The sequence below is a fragment of the Arvicanthis niloticus genome, chromosome 14 (assembly GCF_011762505.2).
Source record: "Arvicanthis niloticus isolate mArvNil1 chromosome 14, mArvNil1.pat.X, whole genome shotgun sequence".
Classification (NCBI taxonomy): Eukaryota; Metazoa; Chordata; class Mammalia; order Rodentia; family Muridae; genus Arvicanthis; species Arvicanthis niloticus.
In genome coordinates, this window is record NC_047671.1 from 20,204,540 (window position 1) to 20,225,307 (window position 20,768).

General features: G+C 41.3%; 1 long non-coding RNA gene across 2 annotated transcripts in view; it reads left to right on the forward strand.

Moving 5' to 3' along the window:
- LOC143434392 (uncharacterized) overlaps window positions 1-20,768 on the forward strand; it is a 151,377-nt gene that overhangs the window by 86,572 nt on the left and 44,037 nt on the right. The window contains exon 1 of one of the 2 annotated variants that reach the window (XR_013103864.1): window positions 5,435-5,658. The exons of the other annotated variant lie outside the window; for it this stretch is intronic. This is a non-coding gene — a long non-coding RNA (uncharacterized LOC143434392). Of the gene's footprint in view, window positions 1-5,434; window positions 5,659-20,768 lie in introns of those variants that run through there. 2 annotated transcript variants of the gene reach the window in all.

Sequence of the window (20,768 nt, forward strand, 5' to 3'; positions counted from 1 at the left end):
CACGTCTTCCTGAGTGACGGGAAATGTGGTCTCAGCCTTTGTTTGGAGGTTAGAAATCATTCCCACTGAGGAGGCAAATCCAAGGAGTGTGGCCTCCATAGCTAACAAGAATCAGCTGCGCATGAAGTTTTCACTTCACAACACTGAGGGAAAATCAGCAAGGCTGCCTCCAGTCACTGGGGATTAAGTCCACCAGGGGCTGCACATGCCTGGGGAGTGGGAACTCTACTCTGTTCTTTTTAAAAGTTGGTTTGGGGCCTGGAGATGACTCGGCAAGTAAAGATGCCTGACATGCAACATGACTCAGATTTCTGGGACCCACATGGCCGAAAAAGGCTAGAACTGGATCCTACGCACTGTCTTCTGACCTCCATATGTGCACACGCTCAGAGTTTACAAGTTAAAAAAAAAAGTTGAGTTAATATTGTTACCTTGTATGAGGCTATGAGGAAAAGTGAGAAAAACCTCATCTCCATAGTTACCATTGTCACCACAGCCCCTTTGGTCACCTGTAATTGGTACCAAGCTGGTATGGTAGAGTCCCTTAGGCTACTGATTCAGGAAGCCACACAGGAATCTTTCTTAGAATTCAGTAAAGCCGATCATAGATACACACACTGGGAAGTTTATTGTTACCTTTAAGGTCAATGTGTCTAGTGGGATTCAATGTCTTCCAGATCATGGCCTCTGTTGGACAACTCCTATCATGTAGCCCAGGGCAGGAAATCCTGATGCTCTCTGGGCTGCTGTCTGGGTGTTTCTGGCCTTCTGTTGGATCCAGTTGGTTTTGTTTCTAAACTCAGCATTGAATCTTCTTATCCAAATTACTGTGTCTTAAAGGCCTAGGGAGAGAGAGTGGGAATGTGATAGACATTCTATCATAACTCATTCTGATGGATGTAATGGTAGAGGCATTTGATTTGGTTTTTGATTGGGCATATCTCTATGATATATCTCTTCACTGGAAGCTTAAGTCACCATTGTCCTTTTATGAAGTGGAGAAACGTCTGTGGAAGAGATTTGAATCTTTGACGCAGACTGTAGTTCCTTTTTTTGGTGGTGGTGGTGGGGTACATCAGAACTGTAACAAGAAGTGGGACCTCCACAAAACTCTCTGAAAGCCACTTCTAGTTCTATGATGTATTTGACAAGCATGGCACACCCATAACATTTTTGAGAATTAGTCACAAAATAGAGGGAACTAGCTATCAGATGAATAATATATATTCCTGTAGGGTGTTTCTTGACTTGTCTTCTTCTGTAGTTTAATTCATCCTATGCACAGTTACTTCAATACAATATTTATAACAAACTTTTAAATGAGTTGGAAGTCAAAGAATGTTCTTAACATTACTGATTACAGAAAATTACTGATTAGTCTGATTACTGCATTACTCACATGACTTATTTTTATGTTTTTGAACATATCAATTGGAGCCTCAGCTTCTGCATGTCAGAGAAAAGAATAACAATACTGACTTCAAAGAGTATCTATGATTACAAATCAGATGTTAACCAAAAGTTTGCACAATGAATTATAAGCTGGTATCACATATGAAGAGCTGTCACCAATATTATTCTCATCTGGTTCTTGCTTGTATCCAAATCAAGGCTCAAGTTTCCTGACAGATTCACTACCTTTCTAACCATCATTTAAAGCTCTTTCTTCTGCACTCCAGCTACAGTGTTATATTCTGCTCAGTTGAGGACTCTTGACTTTTGTTTCATCCTTAATATATTTGATGTGTGCATTAATTTAAATTAAAATATGAAAAGAAGAAACTACGGCTCTTGTAGTGCTCTATTTTTAATAGGTTCTTGGTATGTACTAAATGGGTGGATGTAAGGATGTATGAATGGGTGCTATGATGGTTATTGTTCAGGTTATCGGGATGATTCTGTATAAATAAGTGTAAGTAACTTAGATTTTAGAAGACTGATACCTCTGTTCATTGACTGTCCAAATAAAATATGGGTAGAACATAGGAATTCCTTCCTATCTTCAGGAGCAAATCTTCCAAACTCTGAAACTTCTGAGACTCCCAAATGAAGCTCAGGATCAAAGGTCACTTCTGTATGCCCCGCCTCTCAATCAGCTAATCTCAGACCCATAAACAACATGGCCTTTCTTCACTGCTATGATCCATACTAAATGCTGCCCAATCCTCTCCAGTATCCCAGCAACCTCTGGACAGCTGTTGACAGCTGTTTTCAGTAACAGAATAGGTGGCTTTGCAACAGTACAAAAGAAGACACGATTTTCAGCTCAGTATAACTGCATATATATATATATATATATATATATATATATATATATATATATATATATATATTCATTTTTTAATAGTCATCCTTTCCCCCTAGATTTAAAGAAAACTATTACATTTAAGGAAAACTATTACACACATTTATTTATTTGTTGGGAGGAGGCATGCTACAGTGGGTGTTCAGGTCAAAGGACAAGTTTAAGTAGTCTGTTCTTTTGTTTTACCATGGACTCAAATTGTCAAGCTTGGTGTTCTATTAGCTGTAAAATCATCTCAATTGCTCCCTCCCGGAATCAATCAGTCTCTCTGTCTCTCTTTACCAGTCTTCTCTGTGTCTGTCTTTCTGTTTCTCTCTGTGTGTCTCTGTATGTCTCTGTCTCTCTGTCTCTCTCTCTCCCTCTCTCTCTCTCTCTCTCTCTCTCTCTCTCTCTCTCTCTCTCTCTCTCTCTCTCTCTCTCATCCTCTGTATATTGATATCTATGCACATGTATGATGTACCTGTGTACAAGTAAAGGTCAGAGGAAAATATTGGCCGTCATTCTTCAGGTGCCATCCATCTCTTTTATTTTTTTTTAACACAGCTTCTCTCCGTAGCCTAGGACTTGCCAAGTAGGAAAGAAGTTGCCAGCAAATCCCAGGAATCCTCCTGTTTCTGCCTGTGTGGAACTGAGGTTATAAGCATGTACCACCACACCTGCCCTTTTTGCAGAGAGGTAGAACTCATCTCTTCGTGCCTCCAAGGTACTAACAGACCTATCTTCTCAACTGTCCCCTCAGTTCTTCCATTAGATCTTTTCTCTGACTCCTTGCCAGGTTCTTGGCAAGTGGGTAAGCCTTCTTCAGTGGCCAGGAAGGGATCATCAGCCAATGACCAATTTCCACATTCCAGGAAATGATTATATGCAGTATAATTTAGTTCTCTTTCTCTCCCTCCCTCTTCTCCTCCCTCCTCCCCCTCTCCCTCTCATTCACTTTCCTAAGATAGCAGAGTTACCATGTACAGGAAAGGGGGCCATCAAGATACACAGCTTCCTAGGATTGTACTTGAAGCTATGCCAGGCCAAAAAAAGCATTAGAATGCTGATACTGTTTAAAATGATAAATATTTCCTGAATGGGTGATTTTAAAATTCTTTCACTTGGGATTTGTAGAAGAACATGAGTTAGACTTAGCCTATCAGTAGCCTTCTCTTTGGTAATCTAATGCTGTCTCTGAAGTCTTCATAATGGTTTGTGTCTCATCTTGAGATGCTGAGCTATAATGCACAGAAATGATGACGTGTGGTCTCTTCATGCACCCAGTGCATTAGTCAGGCACAACCGACACTCAAGTGGATCTTTTTCACATCATAAACCTTGAAGATAAGAAAAACTTGTCGTATCATCTGACTTGGAGCTCAGCAGCCTGTCTCCATCTGTTCCAGGAACATCATTTAACTTTAAGCTATGGGTACAAGAAGCTTGACACTATGTATTCTGGAAGCAGCCATCTTAAACAGTTTATCTTTTCTTTTTATCTCTTTTCCTCTTTAAATCTCTGTGCTGTCTTTCACATGTCAGACTTGTCTTGTTTATTAACATTCTCTGGCTAGATTCAGTGACTACCATTTTACAGCACCTTATACAAAGCCCCCTTCAAGGGATAGATGTTGGCTCAACAAACACAGATTAGATGTTATATAATGGTAGGAACCATGTACCATGTTTATTTTAGATCTGTCTTCATGCTTACCACAGTGCTAACTACCCATAGAAGGAATTAACAAATGCTATTTATAACAAATTAAACATTTCTATAACTTGAAAATGAATTATAAAAGATGAAATGAAGGATGGAGTTTAGTCTTCCTTGATACGCCATTCAAAGAATTTGATTAACCAGGCCATTAGTTTAGCACTCTTCACTGGTACAATTACTGTGTTAGAGGATATCAGGGCAGACTTTCCACACATAAAAATTAGAAGTGCTCGTTTTCTCTTGATTCATTGTAAATACTTCTAATTTTTTATGCATTTATTAGCTATGGCCTGTAGAATACCAACATTTTTAAACCCACATTACTGTAAATAAAGGAGGGGACAACAGCTTCCATGAGAACACCTTGTAATTACTAATTCTTTCAAAGCTAAACACAGTTGGTCTTCACGAAGTCATTCTAATTTAGGTCAGTTGTTTGGCAGAAATGGTTTATAATACAGACAATTTGGCACCAGGAGAAAAATTACGTATTTTTAAAGCAAAGACAGTAGAGTGTTAGAGTTCCTGGGAAGGGTCACTGTACAGTAGCATGTGCCATGATCCCATCACTGTCCTGTGCATGTTTCACTGAAGGACAGAAATGAGGAAAGGAAAATTTCTGTTTTCCTGTCCTTGAAATGTCATCACCATTTTAGAGACAATAAGGTAGTTTCACCTCACAGTTGGTGTTTTAAAGATACAAAAGTTGAACAAACCATAGCATCCCACCCACCGGTGATCCCATTCTGAGCTGGCAATGGAAACCTTTGCAGGAGTTGCCTTCAAGCCCCTGAAGCAAGAGGGAATCCAAGAAGTGTTCTTCTGTGACAGTAAAGCATGCCAGAATCTGTGTTAGCTACTGTCAACTTTACACAAACTAGAGTCACCAGGGAAGAGTGAACCTCAATGGAGGAGCTGCCTCCATCAGATTGGCCTGTGGATATGTCTGTGGAGCATTTTCTTGATGAACAATGGATGTCAGAGAGCCTAGTCCACAGAGGAGACTGCTATATCTAGGCAGGTGGCACTCGGATACATAAGAAAGTAAACTGAGCAAGCCAGTAAGCAGCATTCCTCCATGGCCTCTGCTTTAGAGCTTGCCTCTGGGCTGGTGCTCTGAGTCTTGGCCTAACTCCTCCCAGTGATGGACTGTGACTCAGAAGTGTAAGCCAAATAAACCTTATCTCCCAGGTTTCTTTTTCTACTCGTTTTACAGCAGTGAGACAGAATCTTTCCAGAAAGCTAAGGAAAATTAAAGTCCATTTTCACAAATTTCCCAAGAGACCCCTGCCCCCCTAAAGGAAGTCTCCAATTGCAAAATACTATAAATGTTAACTCTGTCCAATGTTTTAACAGTTAATTACAGCAGCATGAAGTGTTGTTAGGTCAATGCCTTTCAGAACATCACTGTCTCTTGCCTTATAAAATGCGGGATGATATTTAAGCAGTTTATACTCAATGGAGCCAACCATCCTTCTCAGCCTAACCAATGGATCTTCTGTTACTTGCCCTCAGCTGAGAACTAGAAGACCCAGATGATGCCAAGACTTTCTGAAGATCCAAGGAACCAAGTTTGAACTGTCCCCCCATACACCATTCTTTCTCCCCGTCTTTCCCTGCAGTAAACATCTTACCATCACTTGGTGATACTTAAGTAAGTAATATCTTAGTCACTGAGGGCTAAGCCAACCATCCTGAAGAGCTGACGGTAGCAGAAGCTTGTTATTTGCTAGTATCTGCCCTCCCTCGTTTATTTTAACCACTTTATTAAAAGTAAAATGTATTATAACCTCTTTATGTTCTGGTCCAGGAGGTTTGGTTGAAAGACTTATCTGATTGCAGATACCGCGGGGTGTCTGCATATCACTCTGGGTTTTCAGGATCCTAGCCTGATTATTTTCAGTCAGGGCAGACTATTTAAACCCTATATCCCAGCAATGTTCAGGGCAAGACAATGCTGGCAATATTTGTACTCCTCTTGTAAGTTACCAGAGGGTGATTCTCCAGCACATGCCTGTGGAATTTCACAAAGTCCTGGGAGGCAGAGACCTGGCCAGGAACATGCAGGAAGCTGGAGCAGCGCCACCTGCAGGATCCCAGAGGCTGGGAGTCCGGATGTGCACAGATTCCTAGGAGAGAAAAAAAAAAAAAAAAAAAAAAAAAAAAGCAAGCCAAAGCAGCTTAAATGGTCAAAGAACAAAACGTAAAGTGAGCTGCAAGGGTCAGATCTGGAAGGGAGCCCAAGTCTGAGTCTCCGCGTCCATCTGGGGGATAAACTTGGCTCCTAATCAGGGCTGACAATTAGGCCGTACAGTTAATATTTTTACAGCTGTTTTATTAATAACACATACAGTGCATCCAGCCAGGATTTGTTGGAGACACCTCAGGAAAACGAATGATGTAAATAACAGATGGGTGTAGAATATTCCTACAAACAGGCATAAAGATATTCCCTTCTTGTTTAAAAAGAATTTAAATAGACAGATTGTAGATAAACAGGCAGACAGAAACGGGGAAAGAGAGAATTTACGATATTTGAGGTAGTGGTTGCATGCGTTCACACAGAAGAAAGCATGGACATAAACGTCCCTGCTCCGTGTATGGAGATGTTACTCAGAGCTTTGGCTTCTGGAAGACAAACTTCCGTGATGCAAGGGGATGCAAGGGGGATGCGCGCGCAGTCAAGGGAGCCATTGGAAGCAGGTGTGGGAAGGCCGATTCTCCCATCATCCTCGGGAACGTGGTGGGGTCCAGAGAGGTTTCAGAGCCTAGCCAGATCTGCTTTAGCCAAGGCTTGACCCACCACAGAGCCCAGGAGTGGACTGTCTTCTTTTTGCCTCTGTCCTTTATTGGATGATCTGTACATTCTCCAATTTCACATGCGAACTAGGAGCAGTGATATTTCAATCTGAAAAGAGACATTAAAAATTCAGGATCTTCATGTCTTTTGTTTTTACTCCTACAATTTTTTTTTTTTTTTGGTACTGCTTTTTCATGAGCCTGCCGCACTGTGCACTGTGCTCCTTCCCTTACTTTGCAACCAGATGGCTCAGGAATGAAGAACAAAGGCCTCTAAAAAGTGGGCGGGGAGAAGATGGGGGCGAGTGTAGAGCTGAAAGTCAAGAGGAAATCTGAGATGGTAGTACAACTCAGTTGTTTAATCACCAGTAATTCCGGAATAAATTATGAACCTAGGACAGCTGTCGCTCTTCCCAGCGACCCTCTATGCGAGGTGTGCTTGTTTGCGCTATGCCTTTGCCTGTAACATAGATACACAGGGGCCCAGTTTTGTTTGCAGCCGTGAGGACTGAAGATAGTATCCAGTTTTCTCCTGTGAATCTTCTCTTACTTCCCTGCACATGTCAAAAGGGGAGGGGGATGCCTGTAATGCCTGTAATGGGAGGCTGAGCGTCATCCCCCTGCTTGGACTTACTTTACAGTGCAGTTGTTCAAATAGCTCAGAGTTGGAACGAATGGCATTTCACAGCTGAGTGACCTTGGGCAGGTCACTGACCTCTCGCTTTTAGTTTCCTTTTCAGAATGTCTCCCCGCAAAGGCGCACCACGGTTGCTAACAGAATAATATCTTGAAAACGGGAACAGGCTCTGTGGAAAGACTGTGGTCATCTTAGACGTGACAAAGAGGAATCTTCAAGGCTTTGCTCGCTGACAGTTGTCCGTTTAATTTCCTGTTGCACTTAGCCCTTGATCTAACCTGCCTTTCCAGATGAGACCTCTGAACCTTTGCCTTAAAAGAGTCCCTTTAAAGTGCCTTTATGAATCACACTGACTCTTTTGTCTGACCTGTCCGTTGCACTTACTGTGTACGTGTCTAAAACTCTGTTAGATTCCAGGATAATCTAATGGCTACTTGGTCTATTCGTTGTTCCTATGTGACCCATAAAAAGATTTCTTTTCATTTCTTTTCTCTCTCTCTCTCTCTCTCTCTCTCTCTCTCTCTCTCTCTCTCTCTCTCTCTCTCTCTCTCTCTCTCCCTCCCTCCCTCCCTCCCTCCCTCTCTTTCTTTCTATCAGGGATTTCTGCACACACAAAGCCATCAGACAAAATGGATGACTATTGAAAGATAAAATTTCATACAGGTCAATTGAACTAAAAAAAAACCTTAAGAAAGGAGATATTTGGATTACACACAGAAGCTTCTTTCTGCATCCCGGACATGTTGGCTTCCCATCAGTGGACATTTTTTTTTGGGGGGGGTACTACTTTTTTTTTTTTTTTTTTTTTACTACTCAGTTCCACTGAGTAGTAAATAAAGAAGATTCCAGCAAAGTTTCTGGGTACCTTCTTGAGTCCGTCCTCCTTCCTTTGTAGCCTTCAAAGGGAGCTACATTTCCTTCTTGCTGCAGGGTACATGGTTATAATTCCTCTTTCCATTGAAAGGGTTGAAACCATTCAGAAATTTTTAAGGCCTAAGTTTAATTTTATATGAAACTTGTATATGAAAATACAAGTCTGCAAGTTGTATTTTCTTCTACACTCATAAAGATGCTGGGAACCAAAACAGAAATTCATATATAGATGAGTAAAAGGGATAGACTATTTTTATCTTGTGTGTGTGTTTCTGTGTGTGCATGCATGCACGCATACACATGGCACACATGTATAGGAGTTATAAAACAACATTGACTATCAGTTCCTGTTCTCCCTCTTGTCTGAGACAGGGTCAATGTATCTCCAATGCTGCCTGTTTGCTGGCCTAAGAGCTTCTGGAGACTCTCCTCTCTCAAGAGCACTGGATTCGAGGTGCCTGCCATTATGTGTGTTCACATGGGTTCTGGGAATTCAGAGGGAGGTTCTCAAGCTGATACCAGTCCTTTTACCCTCTGAGCCATCTCCCAATCCTAGAGAGGATTTTGATGAGCACAGTGCTCCTACTAAAAGTCCAGAGACCGGGTGATGTGTCACACTATCAGACTAGACAAAAGACCTCTGCTAACCTGCACTACGTGCCCACCTGGTAAGTGATGCTCAAAATCTTTCGTGTCTGGCAGCAAATCATAGAAAAAAATGAAAGACTTGGGAGTCAGCCTGTAAGTTTCAAACCAAGGCTCTCCTGCCAACAGTGTGCTCCAAACCTCTCTAAGATCGTTTAATTTCCCAGTCCTTGTATAACAGAATCACGATTATCTAATGCATAGGGTGACGGGTGTGTGTGGCGAGATGATACCTGGAAAGCAATTTGCACTTGCCTGGAAGCGTAGTAAGCATTCCAGACCCACTCACATCCCTATCATCATTTTGGACTCAGTGAGCATGCTTCGTCTATCTCCTGGAATCTCAGGATATCAGAACTATGTAGAAACTTTCAGGAGATGTCTTCAAAGCCTCCAAAGTTCTCAAGACAAACTGGATATGTTTGTCTTTTTTTATCATGTGTGTGTTTGTGTGTGCACAAGTATGTAAATGAGCACTTGTGTGTAAGAGTGTAGGTACATATGTGCCAAGGTTCAAGTGTAGAGATTACAGGACAACTTTTGGGCCAAAGTCCTCTTCTTCAACTGTAAATTCCGGGGATCAAAGTTAGATTACCACGTTTATAGTTTATATGCCAAGAAACTTTACTGACTGAGTTATAACAATGTCCATCAAAATGGGTTTTGATTATTTGGCATTAGTGTGGGAATTTAACCTTTTCAGAAATTGTGAAAAACTAAGACTTCCTTGTGATTGCTTCTGGGTGCTGCTTGTAGTATTATATCACTGGAAAATTATAGTAAGTATATTGTAGTGGGATAAAATAATATCTGTGTGGATGAACATTAATGTGCAAACAAGTTTTATGACAGTTTTAATGCTGGTAACACTCCGTGATGCTTCCTCCTCTGTGTGATTCTGCTGTGTTTATTTTAAATGTTACTTATGACTATCTGACATGCTTCTAAAACCTCTCAACTCATCACTAGTGGTCTGGACAAAAATGGTATAGACAATAAATTTTTAAAACGTTTGAAACTTTGTAATTTACAAATTCATTTTTATAGTATGTGCATTCTCCAGATGGATGAATAAGGAAACTATGGTACACTTACATAATAAAAATATTATTTGGCTGTTAATAAAAGTAAATATGAAATTTTCAGGCAAATAGATGGAGCTAGGAACAATCATTCTGAATGAGGTAACCCAGACTCCAACAAAGCAGAAATAGAATATAGTGTTATAAAGGGATAAAGAGAAGCGAGAATAAGAGGATTAAATGGTGGGGGATGGTTGAGGTTGAGATATGGGGAGCGATAACTAACATCCTTGTGAAAAGCCATATAAAAACCTACGATTGTAGAAGTTCCTGAAGTACGTATATACATAAAAATAATTTAAATGGAGTTCCCTTATCATGAGGAGACAATGCCCCAACTGGATATCATATGCTTCCAAACAAAACACTCAGTTCCAGAAATGGGTTATGTCATTTTTAGTGGTTGGCCAAAGTGTGTCTCAAAATACCCTGTCCCAACATTATAGGCTATTGATGATGCTATTTGCTACATTCTTCAACATGATAAAACCCTATGGACACCATATATGTATGTCATTGAACATGGGGAGATAGAACTACAATAATATAATAATATAATAGAAGCATCTGGAGGAGAAAAGTAATCATTAATATCAACCAGCTATGAAGCCCGTAAGCTATAAAAGCAATCTGCCTGCCAAGTATACCAGTTGGTACAACTTTGGCACAATGTTGTAGAATACCAACCACCAACCACCAACCACCTTTGATGAGATTTAAGGCAAACTCCCTAAGATGGGATCCTGTTGATGAAGCTCAGAACTTGTGATTAGATAGGTCATGGGACTTAGGAGAAAACCTACTGTAGCTGTTCTGCTTAATGAACATAGCAACAAAATGACTGCTACAAATCTATTGATGTACCCATAGATCACAACATCACTGAACCCTCATCCAAAGAGTACAGGAGATGGTAATTAATGCAGACCAACCACTGGACAAGAGACCCTGGAGCACTCCGTCCTAAATGGGACATCTGGGTAACATCCTTCCACTCAAGGCTCAGGGAAGAGGAAGTAGAAAGATTGTAGAAGAAAGAGGTGGTGGTGGAGGAGGAAGAGGAGGAGGAGGAGGAGGAGGAGGAGGAGGAGGAGGAGGAGGAGGAGGAGGAGGAGGAGAAGCAGTTGTGAATAACTTCAAGGAGACATGATATTCCAAGTACCGCAGAGCACATGTGCATATGACTTCACAGAGACGCTGAGAGCATCTACAGGATTTGCACAAGTTCAATGAGACAAAAATCCAAGCATAGAGAAGAAGTGAAGACAAAGTCCACCCCTAACCTAAAAACTACTTGGAATTAATAGCTGCTGTGAGAGAGAAAATCAGCCCCTGCGCCCCACCCTCAGTGGAGCACTGGGTATATCAATCATACTCTAGGCAAGCCCCATGCTCAGGAATACTGCACAAAATGGACTCCAAAGTTGGCTTTTATATTGTGCTTTTGTTTTTTTTTTTTATTCTGGGGGAGGGTAATTTCTAAGATTTAGCTTGGTTTTAAAAGAAAGACTATGTGGTTGGATGGGTGGAGAGAGACAAAAAACTGTGGAGGGAGTTGGGGAGGGAGAGAATATGATCTAAATATAATATTAAAATTTTAAAATAAAAACTTTGATTTAATTAATTTTAATTTTACATGCACACATCATTTGCTTCTACCTATGTCTGTGTATTACATGTGGCTTTGGTGCCTGCTGAAGACTGAAGATGGTGTCAGATCCTCTGAGACAGGAGTTACGGATAGTGATAAGCAACCATGTGGGGGCTGGGATTCAAACTGGGGTTCTCTGGAAGAGCAGCCAGTGCTTTTAGCTGCCCCAGTCCCAATCATAAAGCTTTATTTTACAGATAAATAAATAAGATTTAATGTTGTTAGAATAATACTCTTTATAGGAACAGTGGCAGAACTTGACCCTGAACCTAGGTCTCTTGAGTCCAGGTTCTGGGAGACCTACAGGGATCAAAGGCCAGGATGCACATCCTTGCTTATATGATGACTCTATCGTGAGAATCAGAAGCCCAGGCTTCTCCACCATTTGTTTACCAATTTAGGGCATCAAAACAGGCCTGTACAGGTCACTCTGACACATTAAAAAGAATTGCTGAATCTTCACAGAGATCTGTTTTCCACACTGCACTGGCAGCTCAGTTGGAAAGTTACTTGAATGTTTGTCAAAAATTGTTTATAGATTTGAAAACTGTTTGGGGTTTGCCGTTGCTTCTGTTGTTTGCCTCTTTGCATCATCTCATTTTTCAGAATTTAATAAACACTTTTCAGAGGAGTAAAATAATTGGTCACACACTTGCAGGCTCCCAGATTTGTTTTACATGTGCGTGCAGTACAGACTAACTGAAAACATGTTCAGGCCCAGCGCATCAAATCATGTCTGATGCTGTGGTCAAGATCAAGGCAGAAGCAGCAGGCATCCACAGCCCCAAACCACATCATACATATGGCCTCTGACCACAGGGCGAAAAGGCCAGACTGTGGAGTCAGTGACGCCTGTGGTACCATCAGGGCCCACGGATGGATGGGAACTGTTGTTGCAGGCCTTTATGGCACTGGAAGCTTTGCCCAATTTGTGAAGCAGAAGGACACAGCAGGCATTTTAGAAAGCCACAAGAAGCACCAGAAACCCTCTTTTACTCAGCCACACCTCAGTCCCATCAAGAACTGCCAAGCAGCATTTGCCTTGGGAATATTTGAAAGATGGGATGGATGACCCCACAATTTTACTTCTTTGGCACCTCCAGGACCACCTTTCTCTGTCTTGTGACCCACAAAAGCTGGTTAGCCATAAGAAGGTGGACAAGGCATTTTTATGAGGTGTCTTTCATCCCCCAAACATTCATAAGCTTTAGATACAAAGCTGGTGCACTGACAATGGAAGTTATATCAAAGTACTCACATAACATATGTCCCAGGGGACCAAATAGCTCCGGACTTGGCTTTCCTGGTAGTAGATGGAAGACCAGGGTGGTTATTTCAAGGTCTGTGGGGTGTAAGGGCTGCATTGAATGAACTGGTGGTGGCCTCTATAGGGCAATGAGTTTAGAGTTTTAAACTCAAAGTTCCAAACAAGGAAACTCTCTTTTCCTCTTCTAAAGGGCCTTACTATGTAGCCCAGGCTGACCTGAAATTCACTTTCTAGCTCTGGATGGCCTGTAACTCACAGAGATCTCCCTGCCTTTTTCTCCAAGGTGCTGGGATCAAAGGTGTACACCACCATAACCAGTCATGGAATTTTTTATTAAAGTGAAAACTCATAAATCTGCTTGCATGAATTTCAGAATTACACAGACTCCTCAAGGCCCATGTGTGAAAGTCAGAACATTGTCCAAGAAAAAGCAGGACTCCTTGACCTTGAGATGAGGCATCTGGGTCAACTGAGCCTGAGGCCATTGAGTTCAGCCCAGAGATAGTAGCTCACTGCTGTGGGTTTGTGAAGACTAGCTTCCTTGGACTTGAAGATCTTGAATGCCTATTAAGCAGAACATAACCATCTATCCATATGTATAACTGGAATTCCCTTTCAACCAACTTCAGGAAACATAATGCAGGAGTTAGCTTACATTAAAAAAATACTATTTTGCTAATTTATAACATTAGAACCATAGCATATATGTAGAAAGTATTTCTCACACTGTTAGACCAAAGCATTAGAGTATTGAACTAAACTTACAAGTTTGGAGACACCGAATCGGCCACCGTATCAGTTAATTTTTCTTATTCCTGTGATAAAACACTAGGGAGAGTCACCTTCTGGGAGGATGAGTTTACTCTGACTCATGGTTTAAGAAGACAGCCCATCATGGAAGAGAACGAACCGTGGCTGGGAGGCTGAGACTCTCTCACGGACACTGATTCTTATATTGCAGGTAGAGAATGAGCAGGTATCCTGGCTGAGTTGGAGCACTGACATTTCCCCCAACCCACTCTGTGCAATGAAGCATCAGCTCTTATATGTTCTGTAACCTCCTGGAAGAAGACTGCCAACCAAGGACTCAGTGTTCAGACACGTGCCTCTATGCAGTATTTCACACGCAAATCACACGGCTCAGTTGCCTTCTTTCCTCTCATTTGATCTCCACGCCACGCCCAAGAGTGACGTCTACTCCCGACCTGCCTCGCCCTTAAACTCTACGATGATGGACAACTGACCCTATTCATGTGCCTCTTATAGTTTATCATCTCCTATTTCCACTTCTCTTCCTTCTCTCTCATGAAAACAACAATCTTCAAAACAGTGCTAGTGACCCAACAAATATTAAAGGGGAAAAGAAATCCACAAATGCTAAACGGAAATGAAACAAAACCAGGCATATGTGTCACCAAGCGTACTCGGTCCTGCTGGATTCTTTTACACCCCCACCACACACACACAACTTTACTCACTTCCTCATTCTTATCTAGTTAGGGTCTTAGGCATACAGTGCTTGTTATTTTTTAATTGGTTAAATGTTCATAGATACATATAATGTGTTTTGATCAAATCCACCCCTAACCCCCGATCCTTGCTCTATTCTTCCTAACAGTTCCTCCCAACTCCATGTGTTCTTCTATCTCTGACATTTAAATCACCTAAGTCCACCTGATGTTCTCTGTATGTGAATGGGTGGAGGGCCCTCTATTGAAACAAGAGTGGTCTGTCAGTGGCCACATTCATAACGTAAACTAAACAGACTGTGCTACCCCCAGCAGTCATCGGCTTCCAGTAGCCCACACTATAGAGGTGGAATTTCATGAACCCCTTCTCAATCCTTGCTAGGGTTTCCTAATCTATTGCAGTCACAATGACTGTGAGTTCCTGTGCACAAGGGCCTTGCCATGCGTGTCCTGCAATCCTACTTTTGCAGATGCCCACTTCCTCTGACTCTTACAAACTTCCTATCCCCTATCCCCTGATGATCCGCTGTACAGTTATCTTTCTGTGTCATTTATCCTCTGTTTTCTAGCATTATTCTTGGATAATTTACTATTACAAATGCATGCTGTTTATTCACACTTAGAATTTATTTTGTGTATGTATTTCATCACCTTAAATAGCCTGGAATTGATGTATACTTTTATATCATAATTTTAGGGAAAAATGAATTTAAAAATCCAACCTCAATGAAATGTTTGAAATAGAATCACTTTTTAACTGAGTATTTTTCATTTCTTTTTTCCTTTCCTTTCCTTTCCTTTCCTTTCCTTTCCTTTCCTTTCCTTTCCTTTTCTTTCCTTTTCTCTTCTTTTCTTTCTAATACTTTAGGCACAAGTTGAGGAAGAAAACCAATAATTTCACAAAATGTTTAAGGTCATAGGTCCTGGAGTCAAACTATCTGGGTTCAGATATGGGTTTTGCTGTGTATCACCTTAGATTTGGGAAAAGCTTTAAAGAATTCCTGAAGCCTGAGTTTCTTATGCTATTTTCTGTTGTTGCTGAGTATATTGCATAACTCATCAGTTCAGGGGCAAAAGCCCAAGCTTGGCTGAATTGATGTGTTTGATTTCAAGTGTGGGTCCCCTTGGCTACTACACTCCAGCATGCTCCCATCATGAGCTTCAAAGAGACAGATAATGCATGAGGGGGGAAGGAGTTTCAGGGACCAGACTGCTTTATTCATTCATTCATTCCTTTGCTTATTTACTTATTTATCTGCTCATTCATTCATTCATTCATTCAATCTGTTTTTGTATAAGCCAAATGGAATCTCCCATGAACTACCTTAATCCTTTCTGAGTGCAGTATACCAATAACCTAATATCCTTGCCTTAGGCCTCACGTTTTGAAAGTTCCATCACTTTTCAGCACACTGATGAAGTGCTCAGCACATGTTTTTGTGATGCATTCCCCAAAACATCTACAAACCATAGTGCTGAATCTCTTCATCTTTGCAATGTACTCGACACATGCCTGCATTCTGAGTATTAAGGAGCTAATCAAGCTACGGGGGGATCTGTTTGTCACAAAGAAACTACATGTGTGTGTGTGTGTGTGTGTCTGTGTGTGTGAGTGTGTGTGTGTGTTTGTGTGTGTCTATGTCTGTGTGTGTGTGTGTGTGCCTGTGTGTGTGTGTCTCTCTCTCTCTCTCTCTCTCTGTGTGTGTGTGTGTGTGTGTGTGTATGTGCATGATTTCTAGTTTATCAGCCTCCTGACATTACATTCATCATGGACTTACAGATAGAAACCTAAGATTGAAAATCATCAGGTAATATGCTTGAGATTCATGGCAGATGAATCAAAGACTTGAGACTTAAGATTGCGTCCATTCAATTCCAAAGTCTATGCCCATACTCTATACTACCTGGCTTCCGTTTTTACAAGAGTACATGTACATCATAGAACCCAAAGACTAAAGACCTTCTAAGGTTTAAGTCTCTTTCATATAAGTGACTTATGCTAAAATGGTAAGGAATTAGAAAAATGTTAATGGCATAAATTAATGGGTGAAACTAGTTTGGATCAAAAGAGATTGCCTATAAGTAGAAAAAGAAAGACAAAGTACAAGAAAATTGCCCTTTATCCCGTGTGAGGCTAGGCCATAACAACTTTCTAAAGGAGTTACATCATCTTTGCTTGTGGGACTCATGCTTCCTTGGCCGATGCGCCAGTCTCTGCTATTTCACTTCTTGTTTGGGGGAAAGGGTTTTTAAAAAATCATTCCTTCTAATTTATAACTTGTTAGACAAAAAAGGAGCCTTTAAATGTTATGAATTTTTAATTTTTTTCATTTAGTTGGTTCTCTTGCTGAGAAAAGTGGCTGCCAAAGTGTTGTGCCTAAGCTTCGGCAATAAACACCAGTGTCTGGCTCATTAATAATTTATACATAAATAATCAAACAGAAATGATCTGGCAGGTCCCGCAGGTGAGTCACACAGTTACCAAAATGCTGCTATGTTTAAACGAGGCAACTTTGAAATAAAATTTTACTCCAAATGTGGTCAGAGATATGTTAGAGACACATATCTCTCTATGTTAGAGATACCAAACTTCAATCCTTTACCTACTACATTGTTCTTTGTTGTTCGTTTTGGTTTGGTTTGGTTCTTGTAAAAATGAGAACAGAACCCTAGAAGACATTTCAATAGGCCATGCATTATATACAGAATCAAGTTTGGGCGTCCTTTAGAGTCTGTATCCCAGGCAACTTCAGGGATGCTCAGCATGTACCTTTTGGCTTGGTTCTGCTCAATTCCACTCTATTGTTTAGTCTGCGTGCTTTAGCTTGTCTTTAGTTGTCACTTCAGATACCACTGTACCATTACTGCTAGTTGTAAAGTGGTTATAGTATAAAGTCCCAAGTTCAGTGGCTTGAAACAAAATAAATCTATATTCTTAAAGTTCTTTGGATCAGAAGTTCAACTTGATTTTCCATGAGCTAAATTCAAGGTTTGGCAGATTGAGAGAGAAGTTTGGAGGTGAGAGAGACAGGGCCATTTCTGTATATTTTCATACTCTAGAATTTGCCCACGTTGTTATGCTCAGGCCCCTTTCCTCTGTCTTCAAAGCTAGCAACAGAGTGCCAAGTCCTCACATGCTGTCACCCCAAACATTCCAACACATGTTTCTCTAGTGTGGCTGTTCAGCTTACAAGCCTCACTTCTAAGACACTTGGCCATCTCTTTGTTTTAAGGGCATTGTCCTTATCAATCTTAAGTTCATATTTTACTGTGTCTCCTCACATAGGTCATAGACATTAGGGCATAGACATATACGGTGATTCAAGAGTCTATTTCCACTGTTACCCACAGAATCACCCCAAGTACTTCCCATGTATCTCTTTTTGCTGCCATTAGTGTGAGCTCACTGACCCACAGAGTAAATGTTTTGTGCCGCCCCTGTGGCCTTTCTAAACTGCCTCTTCCCTCCAGCTAAGTGCTTTTGTTTCTTTCAAAGCCCACCTACCTTCCAGAGTCAGTCATGTTCTGCCTTATATGTGGAGTGGTTCTCATTCCACAATGCTCATGGTGATCTTTCTCCCTTTTGTTATCTTCCACTAAAATTCTATTGTATTGTCAATAATTGTCTCACTCATAGTGCTTGCATCTCCCTGTTTTCCTTGTAACGTGTTTGCATTTGCTTTCATATCCATAAATTACAATCTCTTAAAAACCAGGACTGTACCCCACACTTCCTACAATTATTTTCCTTTCAACTTTCATTTTTTTAAAATGGTTCCGTCAGCCTTGTTGTTCTTTAGTAACATTAACCTTCTTGGGCATATTTCATTGTAAGTAATATAATCTTGATATGGCTTAGTTATGGGAAAGATTGATTAGACATAGAATTCAAAGTTGCACAATGCCTGGAATAATCAACTCTCTCAGAGTCTGAAGCTGGAAGAACTTCAGAATCAGGCAAAATACTGACTGTATGAGAGTCAACACACAAGAAGCTTGGTAGTTAGAAAGTCTCAGACTTGGGTCACATCTTGTTCCGACTTTATGATTGGAGGGTAGTGCTTGCAAGGACACTTGGATTGACATCCAAGTAGGACCACCTGCAATGGTTGAAATTTTTCTCCCACAAACAAGGTACTCATAAAAAAAATGCTGGCTAGACAAATTAATGATGTGCTGGAACTAAGACTAAAATAAAACTTCCACGTTACTTGGAGTTAACAACAAAGAACTAACAGGGGCATTAGAAGCCGTATAAGAGCTGTGAGTAGGGATGACTTCTGATGTGCTACAGTCAGTTTTAAAAGTCTTTCCCTCTATTCTCTAAACAAATACCTGATACTTTCAATTTTCTGAAAAACAAAACTAAACAGACAATATGCTAAAGAGGACCACTACCAGCCGTTCATACTTACTGCTCAATCATGGTCCAGGCAAGTGTAAAATGGCTCTTTTTGACTGCCCCCTAGAGTTGAATTCCATTATTTTTCTTAGGTAATGATAAGGAGCCACGTAGAGAGCGACCGCCAGAGATTCATCATGCCTTCTACTTAATAACTGCAATGGAGAGGCAGCAAAGCGATGGGCCACATGAGACCTGGACATTGTTGACATGGGGAAAGCAAAAGCCCCGGGGAGAACCTATAATGTGACCCAGGCAGTGGAGCCTATGCTGGAAGCCACGGAGAGCAAGCATCTAGTAGGAAATTTGATGCTTGGAGAGATGATCCCAAGGACACCTGAAAACTCTCCTGGAACTCTCTCTGAGTGCAGAAAGAGCTCAGAGAGACCCAGAACTCAGATGAAAAAAGGGAGGGCAGCTTTGGGGAGCTCCTGCAAGAAAATAGGTCTAGAAGAACATATAGAAGCCAGAGTTAGTGGCACACACTTTTTAATCCCAGCACTCAGGAGGTAGAGGCTTTCAGATCTCTGAGTTCAAGGCCAGCCTGATCTATTGAGCAAGTTTTAGAACAGCCAGGGACATACATAGAAACCCTGTCTTGAAGAAGGAGAAGGAGAAGGAGAAGGAGAAGGAGAAGGAGAAGGAGAAGGAGAAGGAGAAGGAGAAGGAGAAGGAGAAGGAGAAGGAGAAGGAGAAGGAGAAGGAGAAGGAGAAGGAGAAGGAGAAGGAGAAGGAGAAGGAGAAGGAGAAGGAGAAGGAGAAGGAGAGGAGGAGGAGGAGGATCATCTTGGCTAAGAAACTACTGCTGAAGCTATGTATCTAAAAGAGAAAGAAGCTAGTGTTTCTTGGGTGCTGTAAGCAGTGTAGTAGATTTAAATTATGTAAGTCTTAGTGAGAAGCTAAAAATGAGACTAGCAGAGATGATCCTGAAAACAAGTTACAACCAGTGGTTAAAGTATTTTAAATGCCACACAGGGATGCATATCTACTAATGACATGACTGGATTTGCTTGGGAGCACAGAGGGACAGTGTCAACATTGGATTGGCATGGTAGAGCCAAAGGCAGACTGGGGAGCTGAGTAAGAGACAGAAAGAAGGAAGTGAAAGGCGTGGGATGAAGCGAGGCTACAGGGAGGGTTGCTGTTCTGGGGGAAGGGATAGATAAGGGCCCATATGGACCACCACTCTGAAGAGGCAGTTCTCCCCCTAAGCAGAGACACTCTATTTATCCTCCCTGTTCTTCTTCCTTCTCTTCCCCCTTTTCTCTCTAGCCTTTTAAAAGTCATTCCTAATATGGGATTATGACTGAGATTTGCATTCACTGCACCTGGTATTGTGCTGGTTACACAATGAAGCCTCAAAAAGTCATACATCCCTCTCTGCTTTTTTTCTCTTTGGGTTGGATGACTGACTATCTTTTCTCATAGAGAGAACAGAACTTCTGAGGTAGATGTATCGAACAGCAATGGCACACTGACTGTAGGAGAAACTGCAAGATGCAATTGGCTCCTGTTCCACTCCTCCATCTCATGACAAGAGGCTGTCCATCAGAAAGTCTCACAGGCTGTTGGGAAGATAGTTTAGCTGGTAGCATGCTTAATGTACAAGCAAGTGACCTGAGTTTGGGCTTCTAGAACTTACACAGAAGCCAGGCATATGTAACCCCATCTTGCGTGGGGTAAAGTCAGGATTCTAGGAGCTCCGTGAACAGCCAGTATAACTAAAAGTATGGAGCTTCAGATTCAAAGAAAGACCCCATCTCAAAAAATAATGTGGAGGGTGATAGAGTAGGACACCCTGGTCTAAACACACACACACACACACACACACACACACACACACACACACACACACACCATAAGACAAAAAAAGTCTTTTCATGAACTACCCAGAGTCGGCCTGACCACAAAGCATTCCCATTCTCTCTCGAATGGTCCT